This window comes from Tachypleus tridentatus, chromosome 7 (assembly GCF_004210375.1).
Source record: "Tachypleus tridentatus isolate NWPU-2018 chromosome 7, ASM421037v1, whole genome shotgun sequence".
NCBI lineage: Eukaryota > Metazoa > Arthropoda > Merostomata > Xiphosura > Limulidae > Tachypleus > Tachypleus tridentatus.
In genome coordinates, this window is record NC_134831.1 from 81,962,287 (window position 1) to 81,976,729 (window position 14,443).

Here is a 14,443-nt window from a genome sequence, read left to right on the forward strand (position 1 = left end):
TTTTAACCTTATGTTTTATACAGTAAAGAAAATAAATGTATATAATTCTGATGAAGGATAAGATGTTAGTCATAAGAAAAGAAAGTCCATAATTAAACATTCAAATCATGTTTCTTCTGAAGTACCGAAACAAATAATTAATTGCTTCACACAACCAGAAGGTGTGTTATTAATTATACTTTCTACGATATTTGTTATTTATACACCTTTTTTCTAATTTCTGTACAGTTTATAAACACTCAATTTCAATAACTTTGTGTATTTTTACATGGTTTTCATCATCGCGAATACTAGATACCTTTTAACGCCTCCAGTACTTAAACATTATTTTTGTTATTGTTTTTGCTATTGCCATTATTCGAGTTGTTTGTAATTATTTTTAGCGTATTACATCTCATTACTCATTTCTTTTCGAGCTGCTAAGGTATTTCTTTTTCATATCATTTAACGTTTGGGAATGTGAAATCTTTTCAACAAATTGAAAATTATAAAGTTAATGTTTTTGGTTTAATTTTAATTTAACATATATACTGGTATTTTGCCATGTGCCACTAAGAAAAACAAATAAAATAAAATAGCTGTTGCTAAATATCTTTAATTTATGTTTTTTTCTGAGTAAATGATTACAATAATCAAAATGAAATTTAAAATATTCTGCAACTATCTAACGTGTATTGTTAGGCTATCAAATAATAAAGTTTCACTCATAAATATTTTCAGTTCACCAATAATATGATAAATTAATTCTCATGAAGGTAATTCTCATAAACTGTATACACATGAAATTAATTCAGTGATTTGAGTTTTTAAAAGTTTAGATACACTAGGATACAAAATACGAACAGTATAAGCAACTAAGTAATAACAATAAATATCAACCTCGTCCAAAACCTACAGAACCAAATCCTCCTCTTTATGAGCTACTGTATCTTACTCTCCTGCCATCTTAACCAAGTTTATCATTCAATTCCTTTACACGACGGCGATATCCTTTAATGCCACTGAGTATACTATATCTATCGTTTAAAAATTTATGCCCGACTCCATACACCTTACGTGGCCCTGCTGCGGAGAAGAGATGTTGAACGTTAGAAGTGTAGTCAATTTCTCCAGGATTTTCGCTTCTGACTAGAGTAAATGTCGCCAAAATTATTGCAACACATTGCAGCTTTCTCTATATAAAACGATATATATTGAAGCCAAGGATAAATAAGATAATACGTTAATAGAAGTTTTGAATTAAGAAGGATTTACAGCATTTAGAGAAATATAACAGTGACAGAATTTTTCCAGTATTGACAAATATGATTTTAAATATTGAATGTTAAAAGTTATTGTTTATAATAATCACTGTAAATATGAAACAAAACACTTCTTAGCTTTGTGGTAACGATACAGATAATAGCAGTTTAAATACAGTATTTGTACGCTTACCATTTTCGGTGTAAAGAATTTCATTACCGAATTGTTCACTCCAGGCTCGGTTCAGTCTCTACCAACTGCAAATGATAAGAGTTTAAAGCGAGAGAGTTTGTAGAACAGCAACTTCAATGATGAGAAACACAAAATTATATAGTTGAAGTCTGCAGTGTCATCGGAAAACGTGACACAGAACGATACGTGACTGGTCCACTTTTGTCCAATCACAAAACGAAATATAACAATGGAAATATCTCTGCCAATAGGATGAGAATAAGCCGCAGTGGTCTGATGATACGAAAATGGAAGCTTTTGTGCAATGAAATAATTACAGTTCATATTGAATATCATCAAACACGAATATACTAGGATCAACAGGTGGGCAAGATCTAATTAACAGTATTACATTATGCACTCAGTAATGATAATACTTTGAGTCATATGTCTAACAGATTATCTCATACCAAAATATTGATACAGTTTTCCATCATTTAATTGTTTTACCTCAGATAAAAACAAACAAACAAAACAAGTGAAGTCTGATATTGATTACATTTATCAACGCAGTAGGAAATTTTCTTAAAAAAGAAAATATTAGTCTTGTATAATCACGAAGTCATATCATAGTAATCTCAAATTTTAAATAGAATCAATGTTATAATAATACATTACTTTTTTTGTCCTACCTACCATCGATATGTGTGGAATGTTTTCCGTCAAAATTGAGACATTAACGCCACAAAATTGAGAAGATTTCTAACATTTTAAAAGTTGTTTGTGAAATGCAGTAACTAATATTAAGAATTTTGTAATTTATTTAGAATTAACTTCTGCTGTTTCGTATTCTTTCCATCATTAAATTAATGATATAATATCCTTATAATGCAACTTTTCACAACTATTTAAACGGTGAATCTTCAGGTAGATGAAGGTTATAAAAGTATCAAAAGGTAAGAATTGGTTGATTCCTTAAAAATACACTGAATTATGAGGTATGTTAGAATAAAATAGGGCCATTACAAATGTGTCTATTGGATATAAATTAGTGTATTTTATAATACTAATTAGGAAGTATGATTAGTTAATTATTTCGACTGCTTAAGTTTCCAGCCATCTGATGGAATTTCGATAATGAAACTCATAGTATGATTGGTAATTAACTCAGTTAAAAACAACCATATGCTGAACATACGAATATGGCTTGTCTGATATGTATATATGTAAAAAAGTCGAAATTTTAATGAATTCATTTATTTATATTCTATGCGAACACAATGTTATGAAGAATTTAATGATTTTTAACATATTTCTGTTGAATGGTTTTCTGAATATGGAAGAACTAACGGTACTGTTATTTTTGAGACCATACAGTGTTTAATTGGAGGTTTGGAGAAACTATATATTTACTGTTCCATCAGTTGTGAATTCAACTTTACTTGCAAGTCAGTAAGTATTAAATATGTATTGTTTGATATACTATCATTTTTATCATTCAACTATCTGTTATTTCTCTCCAGTGTAAATTTGGGACAGCTCGTGCAGATCGCCTTCGTGTAGAATTTCGAGAACTTTCAAAGAAACCAAACGAGAAGGTATTTTTATTGTGAAAATATTTTTAAATTGCTATCTTGAACGCTATGGTGGTATATATAGTCACAAAGTTAAGATTAAATATTTTAATCAAAATTGAAGAAATATTCATGCAAGCCAATTTGAAAGGGTGTATTTTTAACTTAATGGCGAAAGGTATCATTCTTTTTGGACTACAGCAAAGAAGTCACAATGCTGCAGACCAATAAGAATTGAATGAATACATCTGGTGTTCGTTGTAGGATAAAGTACAGGGATTACGGACCATGTAATTGGATTGTTTATTCTTGCTGTTGAGACTAGCGTTGTTATTCCCTCAAGTTTGCATCCATCTGTTGGAACTTCCAAAATAACAAATATATCGTTGAGAGTAATTATCTAGATTAGAAACAAGGACACGCCGTCCTTACGATTGTTTGTTTTGAATTTTTGCGCAAACTACACAAGAGCTATCTGTACTAGCCGTCCCTAATTCAGCATTGCAAGACTAGAGGGAAGGCATCTAGTCATCACCACCCTCCAGCGTAATTTTTTTACTCTTTTTAATAAATTAAAATTTCCTCATTCACAAATTATTTTTGTTATTTATATACGTTTCTTTGATCTAATCTTTAATCATCTCAAATACTGAGAAATCACATTTCAATTACATTGTTTTCTTTATTGGCAACAAGTAATTAATTAATAGCTACAGAGCCATTTTATCTTTCATAATAATTTTATTCTCCGAGTATATACTGAAAGACTTATAATTGTAGATAAATTAAAATTGAACAAACTAAGAAATTGGAACTTGTTTAATAAAGGCAGTTATAAAGACTTTCATATCTATATATCTAAATATAAGAAAAATTTGATAATTGCTAAAAATAAACACTATTAACAAAACCCTTGATGTTAGAAAACATTGCAAGTTCTTTATAAAACCATTTAGCCAGTGAAAGGTTCCTGCACTTATGGATATGGTGACGTTGTAAGATGATGGTAATTCTATTATTCATTTAAATATATTTTTCTTGCAGGGGATAAATTTTAATGACTTGTCGTCTTGTTGATCAGCAGTTCCATGCTACCTGCGGCTACGTATAAGACCCTGCCGTTCAGATGATTTATTTATAATACCAAATTCCAGTTTGAAAGTCCAAGTCAAGTATGTATATTTATTTTATAGTTTGAGTTGTTTTTCCTGGTCTACAAGTTATCAGCTCTATAAATTCTGCTGATAGAGTAGTCGTTTGGTGTATGAATGTTCGTAGTTTAAAAAAGCGATAAAATAGCATTTTTATTAAAAACATAAAACCTCCATGTAAATAAAGTACTCGTTTATTGGATTTTATCTTTAGATAAACTTATTAGAAGGCTATTTTCTCCAGCGTACCATAATTTACCAGTGAAATACTGGAGGGATGAAAACTAGTAATCACAACCCATCGCAAACTCTTGGGCTACTTTTAATACAGTTACAGATCATTTTTAAAAATGATACACAAATATTTAATTGAATACCTAATCTACAGTAAAGAAAGGACTAATATAATACAAAACGATGATTCCAAAAAGTTCTTCATTACTAGTATGTTAGACTTTTCAATCTTTCTGGTTTATCAGTACAAGTTGCAAAATAAATTGACAGAGTCACCTGTAGTTGAACATTTCGAGAAGATAGATAATGACAGACTGAAAGTAACACCCGACACAAAAAGCTCAACTATTTTTACTTGTACAGTTGAAAAGTGTTAGATTGTATTGGTTATGTAATTAATATGTGTTTGTTTGAAGTAACTTCAAGGCAAAAAAATCTGTTATCATCTGTTGTCATTTTAAAAATAATGAGAAATATTACGAACCAGAAAATTTTTAAATGATGTTTAAATCTATAAGAATTTAAAATATTTAATTTCCTATGGTTTCAACATATAGCCAATAATAAATTTATTTTTCTGTGTTAGAAACCAATAAAAATAAGAGGAACACGTATGCAAATAAATAAAATATTTCTGTTTCTTTGTTCTTATTCATTTTTCAACAATAGTTTATTTTATACTTACAAACTTCATTGAATTACTTCTTGTTATTTTAGTGTCGTTTTAAAAAGAGCAATATGAAAATATATTTTACATATTTGTCATTATTGTTATTTTTCTTGATAAATGAATATTTGTCTATGCTTGACGAATATGTATTTTTATATATGAAGTCTGATTCCGTTTTTAGCTATTTGATTAATATTATGATACGTTAACCCAAGCAGTGGTAATAAACCGTAAAGAGATAAAATTTCATATATCACCAGAGAGTTCGGCCGTTTAAAAAATACACCAGTTTTCTTCACCATGAATTCTTTTTTCTTTTTTACGTCTGGTGAGAAAAAATAAATAAAACGCATATTTTTGTTTATGAAATTATTCTGTCGTATTAGGAGATAGAATACGTTATAATTTTATTGGACTTAAAATTTAATTTTTCTTCAAATATCAAATTTGATTATGACTTTCTTTGGTCGTGTTTTGTTCGTGAAAAGCGAAATAAAGTCCCAATATTCAAATGCAAGCAAGCGGACAGAGTGAAAATAGCTCATTGTGTGGAATTATCAGAGTTCGTGAAGTAACATCAATTAGCAACGACAGAAAGAAACCTTGAGTCGTTGTGGAAAATTGTGTTTTTAATTATCTTGTTTGAATTTATTAATGGAAAATTAACAATATATTCACAATGAAATGAAGCTAAAAGTGCATTAAGTCAAATTCTTCAATAAATTTCAAATAAAAAGAAATTTATACTCGACTTTTTGAAATGCAAACTCTAGTGTTTTTCAAGTCTCATAGACGGCCGATAGAACGTGACCGTTCATGTCCTAGTGTACTTAAAAATTCGGCGAGGTTTTGAAATCGTTTTAACTCGATACACTAAATTTCAGAACTAATTTTACTTAGCTCACTGACGTTTTTCATATTGTTCTGGATGATGATATTACTAGGTATGGTTTTTAAGTCCACCATCTTTGAAAAAACGACAAACACCAAAAACATGATCATTATACTACCATTTGAAGCAGCCTTATCGGGTTGTTCGCTTCATTTCATTTGGTGGTAGAAATTTGTTTTTATAACTTAATATTAACTTAGGTATTTTTTCATAACAAAACGAAATTATACTCGTTTTTGCTTATTTATTTAAATTTTAATAGCTTTGGTTTTAAAGATTGTTAGAGTAACAGGTTACGTGCTTAGAAATATAACAAAATTTAAATGTGAAGATTAACTAAAGAAATCTGGCAACATTCTGACATCATCAAACGAGAAATGTCCGTATGAAAAGGAACGATAAAGAACTAATAGTTATCAGCTGGTTACAGCCATTATTTTAGTATATCTTTCCAGCGAAATATGTAATTATAGAAATTAATGTCTCAGATTATTTATTATTATATTAAACTGATCTTTTCTACTTTATAAGATACTCTGAAAACACAATGATGAGAACTAACATTTATGTTAATCAGAATGTTATTTTATTATAAGCTGTTGTTCAAGCTAATGAGCATTTTCTTCATCTGAAAACTATTTATTCACAACATAAGAAGGAAAGTAGTTGTACTGTAAAAAGATTGAATATCCTTCTTGTTATGATAACCACTGCCTGCCCAGAACACTCCAGTTTAAATATTTTGTTTGTTTGGGAATTTCGCACAAAGCTACTCGAGGGCTATCTGTGCTAGCCGTTCCTAATTTAGCAGTGTAAGACTAGAGGGAAGGCTGCTAGTCATCACCACCCACCGCCAACTCTTGGGCTACTCTTTTACCAACGAATAGTGGGATTGACCGTCACATTATACACCCCCACGGCTGGGAGGGCGAGCATGTTTAGCGCGACGCGGGCGCGAACCCGCGACCCTCGGATTACCCAGTTTAAATATAATAGAAGTAGTGTTTAAGAAAAAAATGTTTCTATATCAACATTTCGTCCACACGCGATAGTGAAAACGCACGCTACAGAACCGCGAGCATATTCATCTGTATATTAAGCCCTACCGAATCAGCAATGGATAAGAGGTACGTTTTCACAACCTCTAAATTGTAGCTGTGTCGAAAATAAAAATCAGGAAGCATTATTACAACTACGTCACCAATTGAAGAGTCTCTCTTTTGTTATTGCTATTCTTTATACGCAGAAGTATATGCTATTTCTGAGTAGAAAATACCAACAACCAAATTCCATTTAGCAAATATTTTTTCAGTAAGTATATATATTTATTATTTTTTAATGTTTAAAATCGGCCTACTAACATCCGTTTACAATGGTTAACTTTTAATTATATTGCTAGAGTTCTCAACTAGTGTGTGAGTTTTGGTGGTTTAAAAGTTAAGACTACTTCATATCTCAAAAACGAGCATAAATTTTATTAATTTCTATATTTCTTGAGGAAATGGTTTAAAAACTGAAACTTCCGCATATCTCCTAAACAAGCAGGCCCGGCGTGGCCAAGTATGTTAAGGCGTTCGATTCGTAATCTGAGGGTCGCGGGTTTGAATCCCCGTTGCACCAAACATGCTCGCCCTCTCAGCTGTTGGGGCGTTATAATGTGACGGTTAATTCCACTGTTCGTTGGTAAAAGAGTAGCCCAAGGATTGGCGGTGGGTGGTGATGTCTAGCTGCCTTCCCTCTTGTCTTACACTGCAAAATTATGGGCGGCTGTTGCAGATAGCCTTCGAGTAGCTTTGCGTGAAATACAAAAAGCAAAACGAGCATTAATTTAATTTTTTTTATGTCTCTTTTAAAAAATGGTTTAAAAACTAAGACTTCCACATATATTCAAAACGAGCATAAAATTAATTAATTTCTATATCTTTTTCAGGAAATGTTCCCATTTACTTTATCCTTTTACAAAATTCAAGAAATTATCAACTTCTTGAATTCTGATATCATAATGGACGATCCTATCAGGTCTCAAAATACAATGACATGAAAAATTGATTACATGACACATAACACATGGATTTATTGATAATATTAATAAAATTAAAATAGACCTACTTACATAGTGAAGATTTGTTTGAGGTTTCAATTTAATTGTGTAACACATATAAATACTAAATTCTGAGAATAAGGCCTGTTTGCGCTTTTCCGTTTCATTATATCATAAATGAATAGTTAAAAAATCAAATAAGAAAGATATTTTTCCATATTTAATTTTTAAAGAACAACCAATACTTCATTTTTAAGTTGTATATAGTGAGTTCTTCATTTCATGTATAGAAGAAAGAGAAACATTACTTGAACATTACCTAATTATGTCATATTTTAAAAAATAAATATGCAAATTTTTAATAAAAGAGAAATTTTAATCACTTTTACTATTTCTAAATACTCTTTTTCTCTTATAAGTGAACACACTTCAACATTGGACTTATCTTAAATTCACTTTTACAGGGCTGTACATACTGCATAGGAGTTTGTTCTAAAGACTTTTCTAATTTAGAATTATTGTTTCTTTACGTTGGACTTTATTGTTAACCATTGTAGAAATAACACGAATAGCACATTGTATAGCTTCAAATAATCTTGTCTTAATTTTCTAGTATTTTGTGGTGAACTTTCAAAGAATAGTTCTTAACGTCCCTACTTTTAAAGTGCTGAATATAGAAAAGACAAAGGACTGAAGGAAGAGCAGAGCAACCAATATAAACTACAACACAAGTCTTCAATTGACAGAATACACAAAGCTGTGTTTCTGCGGAACACGCTTTTCATGTACCAGCTTAAACTTTACCTATTTTTTATTTATTTGAAACTGCCATCTTCACACATATGTTGTTTTTATAAGCACCATAGATACGAGGGGAAAAAAGAGTCTTTCTTATCTTCCAGTATCTGATGCTGTCGTTTATTCTCTTCAATATAACGTTTGTTACACTTTGAGCCAATAACATACAATTTGCAACTTTATCCTCGGTTCATGTTCGCTTGCTACTCTCGAGTTGAATTCTGAATTTAGCCTCCTATCTATTATACGTGATTTTGGGTTATTGTTCCGAACTATCGAGCTCGCCACGTTGCAAAACTCTAAACCCATAATTAGGCTCCATCAACGTCGCATCTCATTTTTGGTGCTCCAGCTCTATAAGCCAAAACAATGGACAGAAACAGAGACATGCGAATACTAGGGATCTTTCCTTTATCAAAGCGTAGTTTCCCTTTACGGATCGTATAAGTACAAAGAACCAGGACCGGGAGACCATCATGATCATGTGGTGTGGGCGCTGTACTCGCAATCTGCGTGTCGCTGTTACTAATTCACGTTCCACGAAATATGCTCGTCCTGTCAGCTGTGGGGGCGTGACTACTTCACGATCAGTTCTACTATTCATTGGTAAAAAAGTAAAACATGAGTTGGCGTTGATTGCACTGCACAATAATTTATTTTGAAATGTTTTTCTTCCTGTAAACTTTTTGCTGATTGTAACAGGTACCTGGTGGGTATGCACAAATATAGTTTTGATTTTGCTTCATCACGTAGGAACTCTAAGAAATAGACACTTAACTGTTTACCAGCAACAACGTAGTTAATTGCGTTTATGTTTCTAATACGCAGTTAAGTTCAACATAATTAAAAGTGTTTTTCTCCTGATTTTCGTTTGTATTCAATGTCCGGTGCATCACGTTGCAGTGTCCAAAGTAGTCAGCAAGCATTGACGTATTCCAGTTGCCCTGGTATCGTTTTTCCATTGTAGCAATGTCCTGGTGAAACTGAAGATTTTGATGAAACGGTACGTGCTGGGAAAATTTGTGATTTTCGTGATCAGCAGCCAAAAATCTATAAGGAACACCCAACAGTGTTCAAGAAGCAAAAACTTTGTTATGCAGTGCTACTAAATGCCTTCCCTCTATTCTCACATTCCTAAATTAAGGTAGCCAGCCTATGCAGGCGTTGTGTAACTGTGCTCAAAATTCAGAAATAACCGATGGCTTAAGGCTATAATATTTGGTAGAACTGAAATTGGAAGCCGTATCCGTGAGATCGTGAGAAAAGCACCCTAACCATTCGCCATGTGGAAAATGTAATCGGCCATTACTAAATATGACATACAAATATTTAATTGAATGCCTAGTCTACAGTATATGAAGAACGAATATAACACATAACCACTACTAATATATTCGACTTTTCTATATTTCTTTCTCCTTTATCAGTGTGTGTGTGCTTTATTTTTATATAGCAAAGCCACATCGGGCTATATGCTTAGTCCACCGAGGAGAATCAAACCCATGATTTTAGTGTTGAAAATCCTCCTTTACCAGAACAACTATAGTAAACAGATAGTGAAATTCAAATCTGATTCAAAAATATCCATCTATTTCGTTGCTTGTACAGCTGAAAAATATTTCTTAAGATTTATTAGAGCAATAGGGTGGGTTTGTTCCAAAAAATAGCAAAATAAAATATATTCATTTAAATGTCGTAATTGAAATCTTACATCAACAGAATGATAGACGGAAAATGCGTCGCTATAATTGGAAGTCAAATCTTTACTTGGACTGAAACTAAGCTAATTTCAAATGGTGAATATCAATTATCAATATGCCTTCGGTAAACTTTCAACGTAGTAATATACTTTAACTTATTTGTTATTTGTAACTAATTATTAAACCAGTTTACAAAAGGCTTATTTTTACACCCCCATCGGAGTTAGCGATGAGGTTATAAGGGCCCAATATTCAATTTGCAATCATGCGGACAGAGTGGAAATAACTCATTGTGTAGAATTGACTGTCTTCATGACGAAACGGCCAAGCATGCCCAAGTTGGTTAAGGTGTACTACTTGTGTACCGAGTGTCGTTGGGTCGAATCCCCGTCACACCAATTATGTTCGACCTTTGAGAAGTGTTAGCGTTTATTGTGACGATAAATCCCACTATTCGTTTGTAAAAAAAATTGACCAAGAGTTGGCGGTATGTGCTGATAAATAACTGCTCTCTCTCCAGTCTTTCACTGCTAAATTAGAGATGGCTAGTGCAGATAGACCTCTTGTAGCTTTGCGCGAAATTTAAAAACAAACATGACGAAACATCACCTAGCAGCGAAGAGGTAAAAAAAAACCTGATCCTCCAGTGTAAGAACATATCATACCCAAACACCGAGAGAGAGCAAACCTCGCAGCGATACAATGAAACATTGGGCCGTTGTATAGATTAATGTTTTTAGCTATATCATTTCAATATTGATTTAGAATTAACAATTAATTCACAAAAGAATTATGGTAAGAGTTCCTTTGTCCAAATTGTTACAAAAATTTGAATAATTAGAAATGTATATGTATTTTAAACCTCTTCTCTATTTTAAACATAATGAATTTTTGAAACAAAATATTATTTTTTTAAAATCCACATTAAAATATGAAGTTTATATTATTTGAAATTAAGCACAAAATTACAAATAGGATTGTAACAACCACAGGTATCTAAAACTGGTTTCTGATCGTTTTAAGTCTGAAAATATTCAGTTGTATCACTTAAATGTGTGGGTGTGTTATTATATGTACCTTTTCCAAAGGCTAAAGAAATATAATGTAAACACTCTAAGATGTTGTTGAAAGAATATAATATTAACGAATTAAAAGAAGATTTCGTGTGTTTGAAAATAAACATATCCTTCCTGCATTAACTGTGTTTTGAAAGTCATTTATTCCATCCTAAAGGTTAAGGTATGTGATAGTATTAGAAAAATCAGTTATCCATTAAGATATTTTGATAAATAAATAAAATTTTGTGGTTTTCACAACTTAATATGATATTTTTTATTTTCTTTTTTTGTTGCTAAGCACAAACCAAGACAGACTGCTTTCTGTGATATGGTTACTGCTTGTTTCAAAACCCTAGTTTTATACTCATAAGCATCAAAACCTAAATTACCGTTAAACTATTGGAGTTAAATTTTTGGAAAAGATTGCGCTGAGAAAATAGAAGAAAATTGAAAGTGTAATATGTAGAAAGTTTAATAAAATTGGAGAATGCTGGGTTTGTTATGTAACGTATGAAGTGTGGATTTTATAAAAAATCAATTTAATTTGAGGAAATTCAAAGATATAAAATATAAATTGTAATTTTTCTTTTATTCTATCATTTAACAACATGAAAATATCTACTAAGTCCAAGAGTTTGTCTTTCCTACTTTATTGATATGTTTAATGTAAAGAAGAGACTTAATTGCGCTTTGCAAGAATAAAGATGGTATACATGTAAGATTATTTCAACGAGGTTTCATAATATTAAACGTCAAACTTAGACACCATTAAAAGTAACCTTTTATATTGTTATTTAAGCACCATATATTGTTCTTAATGTTTTGGTTTTCAAAGGAATATCCTTTATTGTTACATAGAAAATGCAGATATTTAATACATCTTTTGACATATTTCCGAAATTTGAGAACAGTTTATCAAATCTTAGAAATAAAATAAATTACATAAGTTAGTTCCCAAATTATTATTATTTGAATTTCCATTTCAGGGTATTAGCTTTATAAGTGAAATAACTTTTATTTCACCTACCTAATGCGGAGAAAGAAGTACTAAGTAGACCATAAATTTAAGAAACTAAATATTTTCTTCGACTTTGTAGTAAACAATTTACATTTGATTTAACAACTAATTAAGAGAAAATAAATGTATCTTCATCGAACTTTCTTAAACATATCAAATGAAAATAATCATATGTAGGCTTCTTTTCACGAACTAATGAAGTGTGTGTTTTATTAGGGCAAAGCCACATGGAGTTATCTGCTGAGCCCACCGATGGGAATCGAACCCCTGATTGTAGCGTTGTAAATCCGCACACATACCGCTGTACTTGCGTGGGTTGGCTAATAAAGTATTTTTGGAATTATTCTATATTACTTAAACTTAATGCAAGATTACTCATGAAATATTTAGAGGTTCTTAGAATTTTCTATTATAATGAAGCAATGGCGTGAAAGTCTATATTATTGTCAATCTGTAAATGTGAACGAAATAATAAACACGATGGTAATACGTACTGTTCTGATATTCAAAAGTATTTAAAAGGCAGAAGTTGTGATTGAGTCTTATTAAATGTTGCGTTGTGTCTTGAGTGATATCAAAAACAAACTTACATAAAAGCATTTTTACATTTTATGTTTACTCAAATTTAGAAATAAACCGAAAACAAATGTTATACGTGTAACATCCATTTCTTTAATAAAAGAACACAGTTTTTAATAGGAACATGACTGTCTCCATGACTGTATGTCAGAATTTGATTATATTTTTTCTTGATGTAATTTTACATGTAGTGCTAAAAAATTCGAGTACTCAAAATTTTTTTTTGAATGACTAAAACCACTTTTTAATGTATCAAATTATGAGAGCTTGCGTGTCTGAAATTTATGAAAAATTTGAGCTCTTCAAATCAAATCAAAGTTTTACCGTGATTTAAAATTACTTATAACTATTAGTGAAAATATTTTTGATACCTTAGAGGGTCATATCGATTAACCTGTTGGAATGAACGGTAATATTTATCAGAGCGTATGTTTCAGAACTGAGACAAGCGCCCTAGAACGTATGGAAAGAGTAAGTGAAATAATTTTATATCAGTTTTGAATGGCTATCTATCAGAAATTAACTTTAATGGTGTGATTATTTCTAATAAAATATTATATGTAATAACAATACAAACAATAACTTATAAAAATGTTTTAGACTAAACATACTTGCTAAGAGAAGATACTTAAGACACTTACGACCATGGATGGGCCCTGCCTGGTCAGAAGGTTAGGGGCGCTCGACTTTTGGTTCTCAGGTCGCGAGTTCGTATCTCCTTCACACAAGATATGGTCGCCTTTTTAGCTGTGGGGTGTTATAATGTGAAAGCCAAACTTCCTAATGATCGCTAAAAGGGTAGCGTAAGAGGTGGCGATGACTGGTTGCTTTCTTTCTAGTGTTATACTTCTGATTTAGAAGGACAACAAGCACATGTATTCGTCGTGTAGCCTTACATGTTTAACATAACAACATATGTGTATCTTAATGAAAATTAATAACAAAACCATGTTATTAAAAATTTTACACTTGAGCATCAGCATTACGATGACAGGCGTTTCTTGAAAGATTCACGTAAGGCGTAAAAATAATCCGCAAGTTACTTTGCAATTGATAACATACGTATCTACGAAAGAAAGAATTTGAAAGAGTTTGCACAAATTTATTTTGTTTCAAAATAAGACCCTGAAAATGAAAATATGTTATTAATGAAACAGTCATACAGTAATTTTTGAGTTAACCATTTATAAATTTTTACTATTATTATAATATCAACAAAGTGTATTCGATTATGAACAAATAAAAACACAATGTTTTAAGGGGTAAAGAATCCTAGTCAGTTTAAGATACACAAAGTTCTCAAATTGCTTCTTCT

General features: G+C 31.1%; 1 long non-coding RNA gene across 1 annotated transcript; it reads right to left on the reverse strand.

Annotated features, from left to right (window-relative positions):
* Positions 1-575: 575 nt before the first annotated feature.
* On the reverse strand, positions 576-1,563 carry LOC143256065 (uncharacterized). Its single transcript, XR_013030984.1, has 2 exons — positions 1,435-1,563; positions 576-1,174 (listed from the first exon to the last, which is right to left on the reverse strand). It is a non-coding gene; the product is annotated as an uncharacterized LOC143256065 (long non-coding RNA).
* Between the last annotated feature and the right edge of the window lie 12,880 nt (positions 1,564-14,443).